General features: G+C 42.4%; 1 protein-coding gene across 1 annotated transcript in view; it reads left to right on the top strand.

The window, feature by feature from the left end:
- The window catches only part of GPRIN1 (G protein regulated inducer of neurite outgrowth 1), a 926,017-nt gene that overhangs the window by 843,681 nt on the left and 59,721 nt on the right, over positions 1 to 22,615 (top strand). Inside the window, exon 6 of the mRNA XM_044069349.1 lies at positions 1,095 to 1,191. The gene's annotated coding sequence lies outside the window, so the exon portion shown is untranslated. The remainder of the gene's footprint in view (positions 1 to 1,094; positions 1,192 to 22,615) is intronic.

Raw genomic sequence — 22,615 nt, 5'->3', positions numbered from 1 at the left:
AGACTTCACAAAAAAACTCCTCATACAACCTGAGACACTACTCACAAGCCATACCAACTCTCATTACCACAAGAACCAAACTCCAAATCACTGCACATACTTTCTCCTCTCAGGCACCTACTCTTTGGCAAGCTATCCCCATTAAAATCAACACTTATTCCAACTTCAGAATGCAACTCAAAAATATTCCTTCATCCAAGTCAATGCTCCTGCTTCAACACAGGACATATCACCTATCCTATCTACTTTTCAAGTCTTATCTCCTCTGTCAAGATTCACTGAAACTGGCCCACTTTATAAACTAATGTATGCATTGTACATTAAACCCTGCTAGATTGTGCACTGCACTGTGCTTGTTCACTGGAATGTATATGCATGTTTTTTTTATATATATATAATTAGTCTGGACTACTGTGTTATTGCTTACATTTCTGTATTTTTTGTTTGTTAAATGTTTTGTGTTTCACCCGGGCTGAGCCTGAAGTTAGCCAGTAATGATCAGTGCACTAACCCAGTACACAAATATAAATAAATGTTCCATACAGAAAGCTTCTGCCACACTCTCTTTAAGACTTATCTTTTTCAACAGACATCTATAGTAACTACTATTCACAAAAGAAAAATGTTTTGTGTCTGGATGTTTTGTTTAATAGTAGAAATGTTTTTAGTGTGGATGTTTTGTAACTGCTAATTTTTCCACCCTTTATATCAAATGTAAGGGCTATGATGTTTAGTTATTTCTGTTTTGCTCCTTCCATTTGTGTCTACCCTTTTTATACCCTGTTCAAAATATCTTATTCTGTCTGGTATAGCTGTGTGTTTTTACAGATTGTTTTTTTTTTCTGTCCTAATGTGTTTTTTTATGATATGATTACCAGTAATAGGGAGGGCAGGTATGCTCTCTTGGTATGTCCAGAATCTGTACTATTATTTTCTCATGGACATATGTGTTGATACCTTTAGGAATGACTGCAGTCATGGTCAAATTCTTTGTACCAGCTGGTTTGGTTTATTGGCTTTAAAGAAAATCCTACTGGATTAATTTTCTGAAGCTTGTCTTATACTTGTTTTTTTTTTGTTTTTCTCTTTTGCAGTTAGACTTGAAAATCCTGCTCTACTTATATGGGAACATTCAGTAGCTTTGGTACAGATGCAATATTAGATCAGGATCTCAGATTCCTACTAGACCAGGTAACTTTTGCTCATTTGCATAACTGCTGGTACAGCATTTGCCCAGTGTTGTAAGTACCATCTCCATTTTTGTACTATTGCAGCTTAAACTACTGGTGTAGCAGTCATTTGTGACTCACTCAGGTGTCCCTGGGTTGGACATGCTGATATTCTTTGGAATACATTTAATATGTTGCAAAGATGCCTGAATAGCTAAAACTTGGTGTTGTGGTAGGTTGCAGTGTTTTTGGGAGGCCACCACAGAACTCTGTATTCAGAATCCTAGGGATATTTTACATTTGTTAGGTGGATAATGTCAGCCATATTTCCCATGAGTATAACATTTTTGCTTGCAGTTATTCCAAAACAAAAAGGCTACTTGGTGTTTATTGGATGGAGTCCTACAATTTTCTGTAATACTGTTACTGTTTGATAACATTTATATCAATGTAAATGTGGCTATGTCACAAGTGATAACTCAATAAAGGTGTTAAAAAAGTATGTCATTATGGCCTCAGACAAATTCTATTTATATCCAGGTATCATTATTGGGTCACATTTATTTATAAATGTTACCTACGAGGCATTTACCTTGTGGTAATTTTTTAATTCAGAGACAGCTCTACATTAATGCTTTCACATGAAGATGTGCAGCACTGCAGTGGGCTATCTCATCAGCCATGCATATGCTAATTAGCCATGTGCTTTTCCCTTTGAGCTGCCTACAGTAAAGCATTTATGCAGCTGAAAGATTCAGGGAATTGCTCAGCTGCATAGATTAGTATGGCCTCACCTATCCACTCATCATAATGAACACAGCCAAAAGGCTATGTTCATCCACTGCAGCAGAGGTAAGTGGTGGGAGTGATAAGGTAGTGTTGCAGAGTGTGTGCATGATTGGATGTGAGGGGTTGTATGTGTGAGTGTGTGTCTGTGATAGAAGTAGAGGGGTTAGTGAGGGTGTAGGTTAGGTGTGTGTGTGTATGGATGAATGGATGTTTGTGTGTCTGTGAGTGTGATTGGGTGGAGAGGGGACTGTGTATTTGCACGCATGCGTGTGGGTGTGTGTGTGTTATGACTTTGCAAATGTATGGGTGTATGTGTGTGTGTGTGTGTGTGTGTGTGTGTGTGTGTGTGTGTGTGTGTGTGTGTGTGTGTGTGTGTGTGTATGTGTGTGTGTGTGTGGATTAGTGGGTTCGGGTGGCTGTCAAATCTTTACAGACCCCTATACTGCAAAGCAAAGCCTGCAACATTGGGTCACGCCCATCATGAACTGCCAATAACTACAGAAGTCAGAGGAACACTAGCCACAATGAACTGCAGTAACAATGTGGCTTGAGAGGAAACACTAGCCACCATAGAATACCATTACTAGCCACCATAGAATACCCTTAACAGTATGGGTTGGGGAGATAACTAGCCAAAAGGGGAACTCATCATTCTGTGCCTTAATGGCAAATGCACATAACATTGATCAGGGGGAATGTAGACACTTGGGATGCTATATATATATATATATATATATATATATATATATATATATATATATATATATATACTGTTGGCCGAAGAAGAAGAGGAGGGGGAAGACATGCCCGAAGGCAGGAAGAGAGGAGGAAAGTCAGGAGTGTAGTACTGAGGGTAGGAACTTTGAATGTTGGCAGTATGACTGGTATAGAGAGAGAGCTAGCTGATATGATGGAGAGAAGGAAGGTTGATATATTGTGCGTGCAAGAGACCAGATGGAAGGGAAGTAAGGCCAAGTGTATAGAAGGTGGGTTCAAATTGTTCTATCATGGTGTGGATGGCAGAAGAAATGGGGTAGGGGTTATCCTAACGGAACAGTATGCCAAGAGTGTTTTGGAGGTGAAGAGAGTGTCTGATAGAGTGATGTTTATGAAGCTTGAAATTGATGGTGTAATGATGAATGTTGTTAGTGCATATGCTCCACAAGTTGGGTGTGCGATGGATGAGAAAGAAAGATTATGGAGTGAGTTGGATGAAGTGGTGGTGAGTGTACCCAAGGGTGAGAGACAAGTAATTTGAGTGGACTTCAATGGGCATGTTGGTGAAGTGAACAGAGGGGATGAGGAAGTGATGGGTAGGTATGGTGTTAACGAGAGGAATGCAGAAGGTCAGATGATTGTGGATTTTGCGAAAAGGATGGACATGGCTGTGGTGAATACATATTTTAAGAAGAGGGAGGAGCATACGGTGATGCACAAGAGTGAAGGAAGATGCACACAGGTGGATTATATGCTATGTAGGAGGACCAGTCTGAAGGAGATTGGAGACTGTAAAGTGTTGACTGGGGAAAGTATAGTTAAGCAGCATAGAATGGTGGTCTGCAGGATGATGTTGGTGATCAAGAAGCAGAGGAGGAGTGTGAAAACAGTGCCAAGGATTAAATGGTGGAAGTTAAAAAAGGGTGATTGTGAGGTGGAGCTCAGGGAATAGTTAAGACAGGCACTGTGAGGCAATGAAGAGTTACCGAATAGCTGGGTAATTACAGCAGAGCTAGTAAGGGAGACTGCTAGGAAGGTGCTTGCTGTGACATCTGGACAGAGGAAGGAGGACAAGGAGACATGGTGGTGGAATGAGGAAGTAAAGGAGAGTATACAGAGGAAGAGGCTGGTGAAGAAGAAGTGGGATTGTCAAAGAGATGAAGAAAGTAGACATGAGTATAAGGAGATGAGGCGCATGGCAAAGAGAGAGGTGGTGAAGGCTAAGGATAAGGCATATAGAGAGTTGTTTGAGAGATTGGACACTAAAGAGGGAGAAAAGGACCTGTACCAATTGGCTAGACAGAGGGACAGAGCTGGGAAAGATGTGCAGCAGGTAAGGGTGATAAAGGACAGTGAGGGAAACATACTCACAAGGGAGGAGAGTGTGTTGAGTAGATGGAAAGAGTACTTTGAAGGGCTGATGAATGAAGAGAATGAGAGAGAGAGAAGATTGGATGATGTGGGGGTAGTGAATCAGGAAGTGAAGCAGATTAGCAAGGAGAAAGTAAGGACAGCTATGAAGAGGATGAAGAATGGAAAGGCTGTTGGCCCAGATGACATACCAGTGGAAGCATGGAGGTGCTTAGGAGAAATGGCAGTGGAATTTTTAACCAGATTATTTAATTAAATTTTGGATAGTTAGAGGATGCCTGAGGAGTGGAGAAAAAGTGTTTTGGTATCTATCTTTAAGACTAAGGGTGATGTGCAGAGCTGCAGTAACTACAGAGGGATAAAACTGATCAGTCACAGCTTGAAGTTATGGGAAAGAGTAGTGGAACCTAGGTTAAGAAGGGAGGTGATGATTAGTGATTAGCAGTATGGTTTCATGCCAAGAAAGAGCACTACAGATGCAATATTTGCTCTGAGAGTGTTGTTGGAGAAATACAGAGAAGGTCAGAAGGAGTTGCATTGTGTCTTTGTGGACTTAGAGAAAGCATATGACAGGGTGCCTAGAGAGGAGTTGTGGTATTGTATGAGGAAGTTGGGAGTGGCAAAGAAGTATGTAAGAGTGGTACAGGATATGTACAAGGGTAGTGTGACATTGGTGAGGACTGTGGTGGGAGTGACAGATACGTTTAAGGTGGAGGTGGGATTACATCAAGGATCAGCTCTGAGCCCTTTCTTATTTGCAGTGGTGATGGACAGGTTGACAGATGAGATTAGACAGGAGGCCCCATGGACTATGATGTTTGCAGATGACATTGTGATATGTAGTGAGAGTAGGGACCAGGTTGAGGAGACCCTGGAGAGGTGGAGATATGCTTTAGAGAGGAGAGGAATGAAGGTCGGCAGGGCTAAAACAGAATATATGTGTGTAAATGAGAGGGAGGGTAGAGGAATGGTGAGGATGCAGGGAGTAGAGTTGGTAAAGGTGGATAAGTTTAAGTACTTGGGATCAACAGTTCAGAGTAATGGTGAGTGTGGAAGACAGGTGAAGAAGAGAGTACAGGCAGGGTGGAATGGGTGGAGAAGAGTGTCAGGAGTGATTTGTGACAGACGGGTACCAATAAGAGTGAAAAGGAAGGTCTACAAGAGGGTAGTGAGACCAGCTATCTTATATGGGTAGGAGACAGTAGCATTGACAAAAAGGCAGGAGTCAGAGCTGGATGTGGCAGAGTTAAAGATGTTAAGGTTTGCACTGGATGTGACTAGGATGGACAGGATTAAGGATCAGTATATTAGAGGGTCAGCTCAGGTTGGACAGTTTGGAGACAAAGTAAGAGAGGCGAGATTGCGTTGGTTTGTACATGTGCTGAGGAGGGATGCTGGGTATATTGGGAAAAGAATGCTAAGGATGGAGCTGCCAGATAAGAGGAAAAGAGGAAGGCCAAAGATAAGGTTTATGGATGTGGTGAGAGAGGACATGCAAGCGGTTGGTGTGAAAGAGCATGATGCAGAGGACAGGAAGAAATGGAAATAGATGATCCCTGTGGCGACCCCTAACGGGAACAGCCGAAAGAAGATGATGATGATTGGTGGACTAATTTCAGTTAATATATATATATATATATATATATATATATATATATATATATATATATACATATCTATATATATATATATATATATATATATATATATATAAATACATATATATATATATATATATATATATATATATATATATATATATATATATATATATATATATATATATATATATATATATATATTTATATATATATATATATATATATATATATATATATATATATATATTACAAAACAAAACACTAACATATAGTGTAAGGAATCACTGAACACTAGGGATTCTATTAAGCAGAATGCCTTTAAGGCACTAAACCTGAATCAAAATGTGCACCCTTGCAACAGTAAACTGCAGCACTAGCTAACTATCTTTAACTGAGAAGATAGTGTAACAGGGGTTTCTTAGATATATACTGAGGATGTCAATCATTATTCAGTGCCTGAAACACTCTGTGATGCACAAAGTGGAGGGACTGGAAACAGTAGGCATACCCCTCAACATTGTATTGCAAGACAGGATATGATCAGTGAAGGATTTAGATTATATCTCCCACAAACTGAGAGGGCTGCTAGTCTAATATATTTTGCACTACTCTGGATTTGTTCATGGAAAGTAGACATTGGGAATGTTCTGATAACATAAGAACAAATATTGGATGCCTGTTGAGTGTGTGTGTGTGTGTGTGTGTGTGTGTGTGTGTGTGTGTGTGTGTGTGTGTGTGTGTGTGTGTGTGTGTGTGTGTGTGTGTGTGTGTGTGTGTGTGTGTGTGTGTGTGTGTGTGTGTGTGTCAGTCTATCTGTCTGTCTGTCTGTGTGAACATGTGTATTATGTGTAGGAGAGTGAATGAGTGAGGTGCTTCTGCTAACACGATTCAGCTTCTGCCACTCTTAACTATCACAAAAAGTGTTAGTGTACAATGTGGCTCGCTAATGACAATTCAGAGACATTCAAATTAGCTGATAATGAGGTGTTTCCTCATTGAGGCAAGCGTGTCTCTAAATTGGAAATCTCTCCATTGATGAAACAGGGCTTTTTTTCAACAGCTTTTAACATGATTGAGGGGTTCTTTTGAATTCCTGGGAATATCTTGGTCACAATATTACTCCAAGACAAGGCTTATCCTCAGATCATGCAAAAGAAATCTATTCTGCCCCATACCACACTACATACTGACTTTGAGATTGCACAATCCCAGGAGAAGGGGCACATTCACAACCCTGGGAATTGTCAGTCTCTCATACCTGTCGACCATCTATTTTGCCATCATTTGTGAGTTTTGCTTATTATAAATCCTTATATATATATATATATATATATATATATATATATATATACATATTTACATATATATGTATGTGTGTGTGTGTGTGTACATACATACATACATACACACACACACACACACACACACACACACACACACACACACACACACACACACACACACACACACACACACACACACACACACACACACACACACACACACTTCATCCCCTCATTCTTTAGAATGAATCAGTGGCTGTAGTACTCTGATGACAACCTCCAGTGTTCTGAATCTCCATGATTCACAAATCCTCCGTGTAAGAGTAAATAAGTCTTACTCAGAAACTGCAGTTGAACGGTATGATGTCAGCGTGCCATGCATATTCATGAGGGCACGCTGACTCTCCAAGTCTAACACGGACTGTGCAGGAAGGCAGGGAGCGTGTCTGACTGCCGAGCAGTCCAACGTCCACACCCCTGCAAGTGTCTGAATTGTGAAATGTCAACACACATGAGTGTCTACATACCCAACACTACAACATCCCCACATACTAAACCCCTTTGTAATTGTAAAATGTAAAATTTTTATTTTTTATTATAATTCCCGATATAGTTGCACGTATTTGCGTGTGTTTGAGTGGGTGTGCCCATTGCTTAGCCACAGTTAGCAATTTTGACATCGAAGAGCATAATAAGAAATGTTTATGCCACTTAAGCCAAATAGCAATAGCGTAGTGGTAGAGACTTCACACAAAGAGGAGGCATTCACAGTTCAAGTCCCACCACTTCCCTTTCTATTTTATGTTTTAAATTAGTATATGAAATAATTCCTGACATATATGAATACAATTTTACTAAAATGCATTGAAATGGCCTATGTATCAGTGAACAAAATGTATATTTATAAATATAAGAAGGATCCTGACATCTAATTGCCCGTAGCTAAGCAGCACTTTACCCAGCGCAATATAGTTGCCCGTAGTTAAGCAGCGCTTTACCCAGCACATTATAGTTGCCCATAGCTAAGCAGTGCTTTACCTAGCCCAATAGATTTGCGTGGAGCGGCGCACTGCGCTAACCAGCACACCGTAGGGCAACGTGGAGCAACAAAGAGCAAAGTCGCCTAAACACAGCCACACCCTCTAGCCTGTCTGGACAGTAGTAAAATAAAAAGCAATGACAAGGTTCGAACCCGGGACACTGTGCACCATAATCAAAGTACTGAACCACTAAGCCATGACAGCTTAGGATGAACATGCACTGTTAACATACATATACTTATAAATGGAAGATTAACCATTGCTAAGCAGGTTTGCAGTCAGCCGAGAAATTTCAAAAACAGCCAGTCACAAAAAAGTGCGGGAAATGCGGCATATTTAAGCTCCATAGGCGGGAATACTCGCCATCACTGATTGTAGCTCCCATCTGCAGTTAGAATGGCTGGTGTTGGAGAGGGTACTCACTTTCGAGTTCAACGCTGGAGCATCGAGGAGTCAAAATACATGATTTGGTTCCTTGTCCACCGTCATGAGTCAAGACTCCTGCAGGGCCAGTTCCCAAGGGACGGAGTACAAAGCAGAGGTTTGGAACCGGTTAGCTCATGATCTCACCAGTGCCACAGGCATCCCTCGGACTGGTGAGCAGGTCCGTCACCACCATACAGACCTGAAGAGACAGAAGCAGGACCTACTGAACCAATGGATACAGGAGGCCTGTGACATGCAAGATGCCCCACTACTGAGTAGGTAGCCATGGAATAAAGTATGTAAGACATGCTAATTTAGTCTATATAATGGATAGGTATGTCTCAATATCCCTTCATTTACTTCACAGCTGCAGGTGTCCATGCTGCGAATCAGCAAGCCTATGCAGATAGGCTGCTAAGGCTGTGCCACCAGGCAAGTTAGTAATTATTCTGCATGTATTGTTGTATAAAATAGGTGAGAGAGCCTGAAAAAAATGTTGTAGCCCAATAATAAAGGCATAAAATGCCCTGAATAATTTCTCTGCATGTACTGTTATATAAAATAAGTCAGAGAGCCAGAAAAAGAGTGTAGTAACCCATTAATAAAGGTAAAATAAGTCCGGAATAATATTTCTGCATGTACTGTTATATAACATAAGTGAGCGAGCCTGAAAAAGAGTGTTGTAACCTATTAATAAAGGTATAATACATCTTGAATAAGTCTCCTGTATGCACTGTAATATCAAATAAATGAGAGAGCCTGTAGAAAAGTGTGTAATGTAATTAATAAAGGTATAATACTTGGAGTGTGTCTGTGTCACTTACTTTGAAATGTTGTTGTACCCTTGCATTATATAAATAGTACTGTTGTATTAAGTGCTGTCAACCCACAGTTGGGCAGTCCCATATAAAGTGGATGAAGGAAGTGCCAGTAGTTGTGAAGCATATATACAGTCCGCAATGGTTGGTTATTGGCTGGCATGCATAGGTAAATCTGGCACATGAGTAGCTTGTTAATGTGTTCCCCAGAAATGTGAGTGTGCTACATGAAATGTAGGTTTCTGTAGAAATATAACTGAAAATGTCACATGAGCACATCCAGATATGTAGATATATAAATATAAATAAAATATATAATTATGTAGCAGTAACATCTGCATCTTGGACAGCTAGTATGTCAGATATAGGTCAGGTATATAATGAACTAGCCAAACCCATTACACAACCTAATGCACGTTGCCTAGTGTAATAATACATGTAGGGGATATACACCTGCAGTCACTAGGAATGTAGTGTAGACTAAAAGTACTTATAAGATGTTAATGGAGGTATCTTTTTACACCCTACTGTATGTGCATAAACAATGCAATTCCACACCTCAATGGGTATGTCTAATCTCACAACATTTGTCCTATTGTTCTATAAATATCTGCATGTAAGTTGATGTATGTGCTCTGTTCAAACACCACAATCTTGGTGACCTGTTGCCACCAATCATCCCTGCATGCTGTTGGAATGTCCACTGTTGTTCAATATATGCATGTGTTATGCTTGCTGTTCAACTGTTGGAACCCTGGTGTGTTGGGTTAATGGGAATATTACTGTATGCTGTTACAGCTAATTTGGAATGCTGTTGTCTATGTTGTAATTAAACACACCTAAACACAGAATGTATGGGAAGGCCAGTCCCAACGGACCCACCTGTCCCTCCTCAGCTGGCGATTGCACCTGGCACCAGCAGGTCCAGTGCCCAGCCTGGGCTCTCCTCCTCCGTTGGTCCTGTGCCACCTTCAGGTGGAAGCGCTGCAGGGGATAGGGCTCACCCTCCCATACAAGCGTGGGCAGAGAAGGGCCACCTGTCACCCTCCAAAGGGTCTGGGCTGTGGTGCTTAGGGAGATCCAGCGTTCAGTAGCTGATCCCCTATGTCAGCTTGAGGCGAGAGTGGCGCGACTCACGGGTGAGCCTGCCCCTCCTACACAGCCCCCAGCACAGCCATCATCTGGGCTGTGAAGGTGCAGTGGTGACTGCCCATGGGTGGGGATCTCAGTTCCACTGTTACCATCTGTGGGCTCATGGGCTTGAAATTTCCAAACATCCGTCCCCGTCAATTGTGTACACCCACCCCATGTGTCATATTCCGCCCCTGTATGTGTCTTGTTTGTCTTGTCTGTTTACCTTCCCAACCTACCTAACCAAATATACCTACTTCCTCTAGCTCACATTCCACTCTCACCTGGAAAAAAAAAAAGGGCAATCTGTTCCCACAAAAAAATTACGCCCCATACATAGCTGCCCATTTCGCACACATGTCCGCTGGACATGTAAACTGATAATTATAATTGGAAGTACAACATACTATGTTGTCCTCACCCCTCTCTCAGAGGTGGAAGGTTTCAAATTTCACTCCAAAATGTCTAACATATGCACAGCTGTTGCTGGTAAAGAAATGGGCAGCTATATACCTTCCCTACACCCGTCCTGCACATCCCGAGCTGGTTTCCCTACTGTCTTTCCCTCTTTGTGCCCCCTTTTTCACCACTTTCCTATCTCCCCATTTTCTTTTCTTTCAAAGAAATTACGCGGGGGTTAGCGGGAGTAAGCACTTTTAAGCAGTAGTTAACGGGGGTGCGCGAGTGTGCACTTGTGTGCGCTTAGCTAAGTATTGCTAAGCATCACGCAAACCTGCGCAAACCCGCTTACAACTGCTTAAACGTGCCTTAGTCACTCTGTATGTCAGGGCCCTTGTTCTGCTCAGCAGCAAAATAAAACACCTCTGTCAATCTCGAACCCCAGACCTTGGACACAGTAGACTGCATGAAGTACCACTAAGCCACAGCAGATATACAATCACTTGGTGCTGAAATAAATATATCATGCATTACAATGAGTGAATGTAAAGGAAAAATAGGAAGGCCATAACACAAAGCTTGTTCTGTGGATCTTTACCAGCAATTGTTGTGAAATTGCATTACATGAGTGTGATAAGAGAAGCAGCCATTCTAGCAGCAGATAATGTTACAGAGGCACTTTACAACCCCCACACAGTATCATAGCAGGACAAACACTGGCATATCTGATTAGGCAGAGGCCATACTTCCTAACTGTGACTACTTTTCAGGGATGTCCCTGATTGTGAAACATATTTTAGCTGTGTCCCTCTGAATCCCTCTGAAAAGTACTGACGTTAGAAAGGTGGGGTATTACACAATGAATACTGACAATAATAACAGTAGACACCACTTGTACATCATAAAAGGTGTACTAATCCATATGCACTGCTTCACTCAAGTCTACACTTACTGTCTCTATTATTTGGAAGGTGTACCTCACTTTTAACTACCTATCCCTGACTCCATGCAAAGATGTATCTGAGTGTTTCATAGGCCTGGCAGAGGCAAAAACACACAGGCATATTAGCTATTCTGCTGTTACACACTCTGCAAATAGCTTTGGGAGGACTTCCACAAGCTTACCCTTATGTAGGAGTACAACACAGAAATACCAAAGGATGTAGCCATGTACTGGTAGCAACTGACTGTAACAATGCCATTGTACCAGTGCTGAAAACACCTGTGGGTTGCACAGACAAAGAATAACAGTCTAACATCTAGCTACCATCTGGATAGGTTCACAGTTGGGAACTATGCAGACAGACCACCTGCCTTGATAAACTAACAGGTACACACCAATCCTTTAAGTCCAGTAAGATAACATTCACACAATAATACATAATGCTCTCTGTATGTCTGCACCCCCCCCCACAATTAAAATATACTTGTGTGTTTAGGGTCTACCAAGGATGTAGGTAGGCATACTCAGTACTGGAATTGTCCAGTTTTCCTGAGAATCCTGTGCTAATGTCAACAATAAAAAACACAAACCCTGCAGAAGTGAGTACATTAATATTCACAGTATAACAGTTCCCAAACAGTTCATGTGCCAAAAGAATACTTCTCAATAATTACTTTTGTATGGCAGTTAATTATATAAGTAGAAAAGAAACTACATACTCACATATATCTTGTGTAAGCATTTGTAGGCATGAGGTAACTCTACACTGATAGCTCTGTACTGGAAGTGGCAACAGTCAGGTCTGAGTACAACATGTACATCACTGTCTACACTTCTAGCTTCAGATATAAGAAGTATACCAACCTTCTGACTTAAACAACAGTGTCCACAGCAAACAAGCATGGGCCCCACTCTGGAAATCTGAAAGGGGTATGCCTACATACCTTAGCAATGTATAGCATTGGGTTGCTATGACAGTGAGTACTGCAATTACCACACAGCAGGCTGTATGCATTTACCAAACGCTGGGCACCAATTGGTGCAGAGGGCATCACATGCACATGCGCAGATACCTATAAAAGCAGACTGTACTTGCTATCCCCACATGCAATCATTACATTGCACGTGTTAGAGAATCTAGAAATCCTGGAGAGGAGTAAAAAAAAAAATTATTTCTTAATAAAAAAAAAATTAATTAAATAAAAAACAATTTACTTAATTACTAACCAAAAATATTAATTAAGAAAAAAAATACTTAATTAATAACCAAAAATAAAAATTAAGTAAAAACAAACTTTACTTAATTAATAGCAAAAAAAAAAAAAAAGTTGTCAAAGCATACACAGACAGACCTGAAAGTGACAAACAGGTATGCAACAGATATGTAGTTACCGGCAAGTAGTACATGTTTATGAAGAGTACTGTACATACTTTGAAACATGCATATGTGGCAGCAGTAGGTATGTATGCACTGATGCCATGCATAACTACTGCCATGGACAAATTAGTGTGTAGCTGTGTGCAATGGGACATAACTGTGACATATGTAGCTCAGCATTAAATGTCAAACATCTGATCATGTTATCTATGTTCTGTACAGTACTGTGTATAATGGCTGTTTGGGAGAGTAGTGCAAACAGCTATATAAACTTGGATGTGACAGAGTAAGACATGCATGATAGTCATATAATGTGTAGCTTAGCATTGGCAACTGCTGTACTAGGCTAGTATAGTAATGTAGCATTTGCAGCTATATATACTCCCTGTAATATTACTGTATGCACACATGTGACAACTGTTCATGTTGCAGCAAGGCCCAACAGGTCATCTGTGAGGTCTACAGACTTACAACAGTGTGGACCTTGTATGTGTATGGCACACACATATGGAGAGATATTTATGTGTCAGATATATTAGCATCTTAACATGTGCATAGAGCAAGGGACATACTGCAACTGTTTGTGAAGTATGGACATATATATGTTGGTGAAGGTTGCTATGTGCATATTTTTATGTAGGTTGTAGTGTGTGGCAAACAAGACAGCATACAGTGCTGGCATATGACATGTGGTGTTTAAACTCTGTGGGTATGATTTGTTAGGTTTTTAGTCTTCCAGACAGGGGGTCCTGCTAAAGATACATGGGCTGATAATACCTTCAATGCATTCTGCACAAGACTGTGCAATATTGTTACATAACTGTATCCCTCTCAGCCTTTGCATAATTTATATTCCCACCATGAAAGGTGGACTGTATATGTGCCTATATGTATATCTATATGTACACCAATGGATGTTTATATGTACGCTCAAGCTCAGTGTTGTAAATGTATTGCCATCCCTTTTGTTAAAAACCCTGTACCCATGAACTACCACATAGGTGGTAGTCTACTCAACACCAAAAGTGTGATAAGAGATCACGGGACACAGGTGGACAGTAGTGTCCCTTTTGATAATCACAGTGCCACACTAGTCATGTAAACTGTGTATGGTCCACATGTCATCAGAAAAGGTGTGTCATCCATGGAAAAAGAGGTCAGTGTTCCACTCTACTCATCAGTCATAAAGCCCATCATAGAATACAATGGGCCTTTTGGTATGTACCTCAGAAGACATCTACAGCAACTGTAGACGCCAGACACATACCTCACAAAGAGTATTACCAGACTCAAACAGATGCCCTATGCAGACTGGCTTACAAAACCACAGCTACACTGTGTCGCATACTGCCTACCCACAGGCAACCTCTGCCTAACATACAAAGCTATGCCAAACCCACAGGTGTTGGACATGCTCCATGTAAACAGATCAAAATCCCTACAAGCTACACACTGTACCAATCTAAACCTTGTAACGCCAAAAAGCAGAACATGCTGGAGTGGTACATTCTCATCTCAGACACATACCATACTCTGGAACTAACTACCTATCAATAGCAAATAAAGGTTCTCATTAGCAGTTGTCATGAATAATCATGATGATTAGATGTGAGATAGGAAATACAACCCGGGAATCACCTCTGTGGCTCTGCATGACAGGGGCACATGAACTGAAATTACATGGGTGTTGAAGGGCAGGGTGCCATATGGCTAGGCTTCCATAGGCCCTACGGCTAATAGCCTATTAGCTACCTAGGACCCGATACACACACGCATGTACTTGTTGCATTAATTGCTATGTGAGGTTGACTGAGTGTGATGGTGAATGTGTAGGTGAATGTGTCAAAGTTGTGTATATGTGTGATAGCCTAGTGGGAAACTGTTTATATCATGGTATGTAGTGTTCTAGCTCTGATCCCAGCAAAAGATATATATGCTATTGCTAGGCAGGAAAAGCAGTATGGCATACGGTGTGACGTAGTCCCATGGTGTTGACTGGAGTGTGCCATTGTAGGCTAAAGCAGTACATGTATGCTTATTGATTGTTAACACTAGTGAATACAAATCCTGTATGAACTGTAGTACTACCTGAAGCTGTAGGCCTAAACATCACAGTATGGTGTATATCCACATTGCTTGGAAACATTTTGTTTGTTACCTGTAGTCCTCACATATTACATACCTCAGGCATAAGGTTTTGTAAGTGCTGACACACAGTACTGTATGGTACACAGGTAAAGCTCATCTGGGTTGCCATACCGTTGTGTCTTGTAGGTACGTCTGATGTGTGTGTGGGTATGCCTGTAACATGGCCTCGGTCGTATGTGTGTTACAGGATATAAGTGCATATCTAGCAACATGTATAGTGTAGTACAGCAGTATGCCACCTATATTGATGAATGCTCACATATGTTACTTAGGGGTTTGCTATCAACAAGTAGTGTGGTGTACTGGTAGCACTGTAACTGTGCTTTACAATCATTTCAATGGATGACATATGTCTGTATGCATTAGCTTCATATATACCTCCTGTGGCTAGGTGGTGCATTGTGTCACATACAGTGTGCCAGTGTGCCATACCTTTGTGTCTTGTAGGTACGTCTGATGTGTGTGTGGGTATGCCTGTAACATGGCCTCGGTCGTATGTGTGTTACAGGATATAAGTGCATATCTAGCAACATGTATAGTGTAGTACAGCAGTCTGCCACCTATATTGATGAATGTGCACATATGTTACTTAGGGGTTTGCTATCAACAAGTAGCGTGATGTACTGGTAGAACTGTAACTGTACTTTACAATCATTTCAATGGATGACATATGTCTGTATGCATTAGCTTCATATATACCTCCTGCGGCTAGGTGGTGCATTGTGTCACATACAGTGTGCCATGTACTGTTGTATAGTCTTACATACTGGTTTCTCTTTGTTGCTGTGCAGAACATGGTTTAATATATAGAACATGCCAGGCACTGTCAGGCAGTTGTGGGCTGAGCACTGATATGTGGTATTAAAAGTGTGTATCTACTGACAGCCAATAGGTTGCTATATATGGCATTTCATTGATATCTGTACTTTAGAATTTAAGTGTGCCACATGACTTGCTCACAATTATTATTTTACTGTCTTCCAGGGACATGTCTCACCATCGTAACCCTGCATATTCCCCTGAAGAGGAAGAAATCATAATATCCACCCTAGTACAACATCACACCCTGCTGTTCTCCAGAACCAGCCAGGACCCGCATGAGCGCACTGCACTGTGGCAAGATGTTGTCCGTCGTGTTAATGATGTAGGCATGCATAACCGGACTTATGAGCAGGTGCACCATCACTGCAGTGATTTAATTAGACATGTCTGGCAGCATGCCTCCGATGTCCGCAGACAACAGCTTGCCATAGGTGGTGGTGCAGCATTACATCCACCCCTCACCAGAGTGGAGGAGCTGCTCCTCAGCATGGTGGCTCCTGGCCAACCACTACAACAGACATGTGTCATCATGGAGGCTGGAGTCACCCAGCAAGTTGACTTAGAGTGTGCAGGTAACATGGCATATCTGTAGACTACTGTTAGCTCGATTGTAAGAACATGCATATGTCAGATGTGTACTGTGTATTTAGAAGATGTGGAGCCTGGTGTTGTGCAATACTGATAATTTGGAACATAATCTGTATGCCTGTGACTGTCACCCGTTGTACTACTGTAAAATTGCAAATTCACAGCAGCAATGCCATAGTTGTTGACACTGACAAACTGTCTCATATCCTTGTAGGCCCCTCTGGTGTGACAGCAAGACAGCAGACCCATGCTGGTGAGTGTTCTAAATTTAATATAGCAAATAACATGTGCATGTCATAGGTGAGTTGTAGGCCATATACACATGTAAAACACCTACACATAATGCATGCTGTGCATGTTTTCTGTGGGACTATGCGTATCCCAGTATCATGAGTAGCTGCCTCAAACACATGCAATACACAGAGCATCCCAAACAATTGTGGTACACTGTAGTGGACATTGTATAGGCAGAGTCAATGCACATGCACACAACATACACCACTTTGTCATACCCATACGTGCTAATATGATACACATGGTGTATTTAGACAGCTGCTGTAAGGTCAGACTCCAGTATCCCAAATGTCATCCACACAGCACACATACTATACCTGAGGGGTAGAAGCCTATCATGGGGCGGTGCAACACTCTTCAACACACAACACATTCATGTTAGGCAATGCTCCCTATTGAACACCTTACATACCCATGTAACAACTGCCTGTGAAATGGCTAATATAGCCACAGTGCTGCAGTTCAGGTACAGCAAGATAGTTGCCAGTGTGGCACACATTAGTGGCCTTGAGTGATCACATGATGCTGCCTGATGATGGCTCATGGTACTACACTACATCCAGTTACAGTAACTACAGTACTACACATAGCATTTATTGCTATACACCTGAAGATTGTGTGCATCCAGCCATGGTATGTATACCTGTGAGTGATGGTGCACAGGACATTGGAAAGCATTTAATACTTGCACAGCAATGTTGTGTCCATATACACATTGTGTTCTAGGGTGAGGTCAATCATTGAACAACACACATGCATCAAAGACATGTATACTGTTATTAACAAGGACTCTCTACACTTGCACTGCATGCTGTTGAGCAACACACATCCTGTAAGATGACACGTGTGATAGAACTCTTTGGCTTGTGATACTGTACTCCACCATCAACCACTAATTAGTATGTTCTGGATTGCTGTTGGTGTGTGTGTGTGTGTGTGTGTGTGTGTGTGTGTGTGTGTGTGTGTGTGTGTGTGTGTGTGTGTGTGTCTACTTTAGTGAGTAGTGTATTTGTGTTCATGTGTTCATGTGTGCATGTCTGCATGTGTTCATGTGTGCATGTGTTCATGTGTGCATGTGGTCATGTGTTCATGTGTGCATGTGTTCATGTGTGCATGTGTTTATGTGTTCATGTGTGCATGTGTGCATGTATGCATGTCTTCATGTGTGCATGTGTGCATATGTTCATGTGTGCATGTATTCATGTGTGCATGTGTGCATGTGTGCTAACATCATGTACAGATTGTAAAGTGTGTTTCCTGTCTTCCTCTCACAGGTGCTGAGGTTGGGTTGGTTGAGTGCAGCAGGGAACCTGAAGTCACTGCCACAAATAGTGGAAATGATGATACATGTGCTGTGGCACAGGCAGGTTTGACAGGGTCTGTCGTTGGGCTGCCAATCGACAATACACAGCTTTCCACCCCATCTATGTGCACATTCATACTGCCAATACATCCCTCATCACCAATGGCCTTAGCTGAGGGACAGCATACAGTAGGCATTGACCAGGATAGTGTGGTATCTATGGCACATGCATCCCCTCACAGCAGTCATACCTAGATTCTTGGAACAGTACCACATAGGCAGATGTCCAGAGGTTCTCATGGGAGCACTGCTGGTCATAATGCCCCTGGCAGACGTGCCCCCACAGGTCTTACAACCTCAGGTATGTTCCGGGCTGTAATGCAGGCACAGGCACATATGGAACGGTACACCAGACAGGGACTAAGGGTGCAGAGGGCACATAACACTGCTATCAATGACAGTATCAGTGACCTTGCCGGTGCCATCCGTAATTACACCAAGGTCATTGATGGACATTTGGGGGAGACATTAAATTTCCTCCGCAATGTCATGTCCATGTGCCAGGACAGTGCGGGACAGTTGAGACGTCCACGTGCACGTATGCCAGCAACATCATCGGCTGGCAGTCATCGCAGATGACCCACAAGTCACAGCTGCTCCTGTAGTGGCAGTACCAGCCCCAGCAATGTTGGGGCTGGGCTGTCAATATACCGTCCTAGAAGACCACGTGCACATGGCTCTGGCCAGTCCCAGCAGGAACATGGGTCCAGTCGACATCCCTCTGCCTCTGATGATAGTACCCAGTCTGGCTTAGTACCCGATACTGTCCGTAGCACCCCTGCCAGGCACAGGTACTGTGTCCGTGGCCAGAGATGGTGATCTGTACAGCCTGGCAGGTACAGTCTGTGGCTGTCCCACAACCTCCTGTATATGGCAGCCACATGGTGGAACTGTGTGCATGCAGACACACACACACATAAACCAAACACCTAGGGCTAACACATACACACACACACATTACATCAACATTGGCCCATGCTGTACTGTTGTCCCTCACACACACACACACACACACACACACACACACACACACACACACACACACACACACACACACACACACACACACACACACACATACATGTCGATTGGATGGGTCAATGTCGGGCTCTGGCAAACCAACAACACACCCTGTGCATATGATGAAGCTATGCCACCTCCTGTCATCTGTAACATTGATGCAGGGACAGGCTAACATGGTGCTGATGCACAGGGTGACTTTATAGCAGTGTAGCAATGTTAGCATGTTGTCAACAGTAAAGTATAATGATATCCTTGTAAGTATATCTGAGCAGGCATGATGCATTAAAGCTATGATTGTCAATGTAGTATTGTTTACACCAGTGTTAATTCCAAAAATGTATTGTCCGCCCATGTGCCACTTGGCTGATGTGTGTAGTTTTGGCAGCATGTGTTAGTGAGTTGACAGTACGTGTGTGATGTGTGCAGTACAGATTTGCAGGTGTACATTTGTGAACATGGTGGAGGTGCACTGTCTGCATGTACATGCATAGTGGACACATGGGAAGGGTGACGTGCCCTGTATTACACAGTGTTAACCTCTCATAGTTTCTATTGGTGGCCAGTATGCATTTTACTACACATATGTTTTATCTTGGGTACACATGTGTGTATGACATGGTTTGACACTATGTTGTGGGTGATACTGTTACTATCTGTGATTGGTTTGCATTCTGGTAGTATACACAACCTCAACAGCCTGACTATAACCAATCGGTAGAGGATGTCTTGACAACTGACAATCAGATGTAGGAAACTCAGTAACATTTGGATCCTTCCGGTACTATACTATATCAGTAACCAATGGTATTGACCACCACCCATTCCTGGGACCACTCCTGTTTGGCATATACCCCTCTTAAGTACAAACAAACACACTAGGGATATGTCCGTCTACATCTGGAAATGCATACAGTGGCCTACAATGCATTCTCCAGATGAGACACTTATCTTCCACAAGGGTATCATACAGACAGATACCTGTTGTCCAACCCATGCTGTAAAGCTATAAGCCAACTATAGCATAGTCATCCACATTTACTAAACATAGTATCCCGACAGTTCCACATAGGTAGCCCCCAACATGTAGAACGGGTACCGATGTGTACATACAGCCAAGTTTTATGTCATCTGCCCATTGGTATTCACATTTCCAAAGGTATTCTGACATCCCTCGGTGTATCACATAAGCAATATGGGGTCTGTATGCATATCCACAAAGGTTGTTGTACACCTATAATGCATGTCCATTATTGACAGACTGTGTTGTGTTTGAACATGTCTGAAATATACCCCAGGCATGAACCCTCACTCACACTATTCTATAGAAACTGTCTTGGGTGTGGGTGACACAGATGACCTAGACCACAGATCACTACAGTGGCTGGCCTTGTCACAAACATACATATGTGATCTAAGGTCTGAGAAGCAGCAGCACAATCTGTCAAAGGTAACAGATGTATTCATGTAGAAAGCAGGCTTCACACCTATGAACTAATTGAGGTCATATGTACATATATGTATTTGCCACACAGATACCTGAAGTGTGCAATGCACATACTGTTGTTATACTGATATGTCATACAGTAGAAAAAGCAAATCCCACAACACATTGACCAACAGTGTCACACACACACAGCACTTGCAGGATTCAAACCCCTATCGAACTATGTTATGATACTAGAAAAGTACACATTAACAAGACGTGCTATACGCTTTACTGGGAGTTTTCATTTCCACTGCTATATTTGTAGGATGCTGACATCATCAGACTTGCCAAAGATGAATATACCACTTTTAAGGTGTTTTCCTAGTCTCCAAAACAGGCGCTCGCCTCAACGGAAATCACACAGAAACACACCCCGTACCACCACACACTCACCAACTGCAGGATTCAAACCCCGACCTAACTATGTTATGATACTAAAGAAGTATGCATTAACACAACACGCTATATGCTTTACTGGGAGCTTTCATTTCCACTGCTATATTTGTAGGATGCTGACATCATCAGACTTGCCAAAGATGAATATACCACTTTTAAGGTGTTTTCCTAGTCTCCAAACCGGGCACTCCTCTCAAAGGAAATCACACAGAAACACACCCCCCAATTGCAGAATTCAAACCCTGACCTAACTATGTTATGATACTAAAGAAGTATGCATTAACACAACGCACTATATGCTTTACTGGGAGTTTTCATTTCCACTGCTATATTTGTAGGATGCTGACATCATCAGACTTGCCAAAGATGAATATACCACTTTTAAGGTGTTTTCCTAGTCTCCAAAAAGGGCACTCCTCTCAAAACAAATCACACAGAAACACACACCCCCACACACACTCACCAATTGCTCAACGTTAATCAACATTGCTGAACGTTGCACAATATTGCTCAACATTGCCCAAAGTTGTGCTAGTTAGTGCGTGCAATTTTGTTTACATATACTAAATAGTGGTAAAAGCTGTTTAGCACTGTTTTATATTGCTTAAAACATGGCAATCATGCCTCAGGTGGTGCTGCAGGGCTGCCTATGTTGGATGGACATAGTACACTCTCTATACATGTTTGAAAACAGGTAGTGTCAAATTAGGCATCCCTTTTACTATATGTGCAAGTCAGAGAGAGGTATCATTTCCAGGGTTCCTACTGAGCCAGTGTATTTGGTATGCGTTGCCTCTTTGCCAAGGCCAAGGCATACTGGGCACGCCTCCTTCTGCCTACTGGGGCAGGCTCAGGTTGTTCCTCCTCCAAGTCACGCTCTGCCTGTGTTGGCCTTGGCAATGGTGGGGAGCTGTTTGACCCGGCCCTATGCTGCTCCTGCTGCAGCTGTTTTCGCAGGATCATATTATGTAGCATAGCACATACCATGACAATTTGGGTACATGTAGTTGGTGAGTACTGCAAGGCTCCACCAGATGTGTCCAGGCACCAGAACCGTGACTTGAGCAGCCCAAACACACGCTCGATGACATTTCGTGTTTGTGCATGTGCCTCATTATGGCGTTCCTGTTTGGGTGTGTGTGCATTTCTGATGGGTGTCTTCAGCCACGGCTCCAGTGCATATCCAGCATCCCCCACTAGGTGACCATGAGGGATGTCCCCACTGGCAAATGTCTGGTACAGCTGCGTCAGATGCCAGATATGGGAATCGTGGTAGCTTCCAGGGCAGCCAGCACACACATTCAGTATTATGCCCTGGGCATCACACACAAACTGGCAGTTGATGGAGGGGAAGCCTTGCAGTTAAAGTAGGCCCTACCCCGCTCACCGGCTGGTGCTTTGATGCATATGTGCGTGCAGTCTATTGCACC

The sequence above is a fragment of the Protopterus annectens genome, chromosome 4.part0 (assembly GCF_019279795.1).
Source record: "Protopterus annectens isolate FY-2018-M chromosome 4.part0, PAN1.0, whole genome shotgun sequence".
Classification (NCBI taxonomy): domain Eukaryota; kingdom Metazoa; phylum Chordata; order Ceratodontiformes; family Protopteridae; genus Protopterus; species Protopterus annectens.
This window is presented reverse-complemented; position numbering and strand designations above follow the sequence as displayed.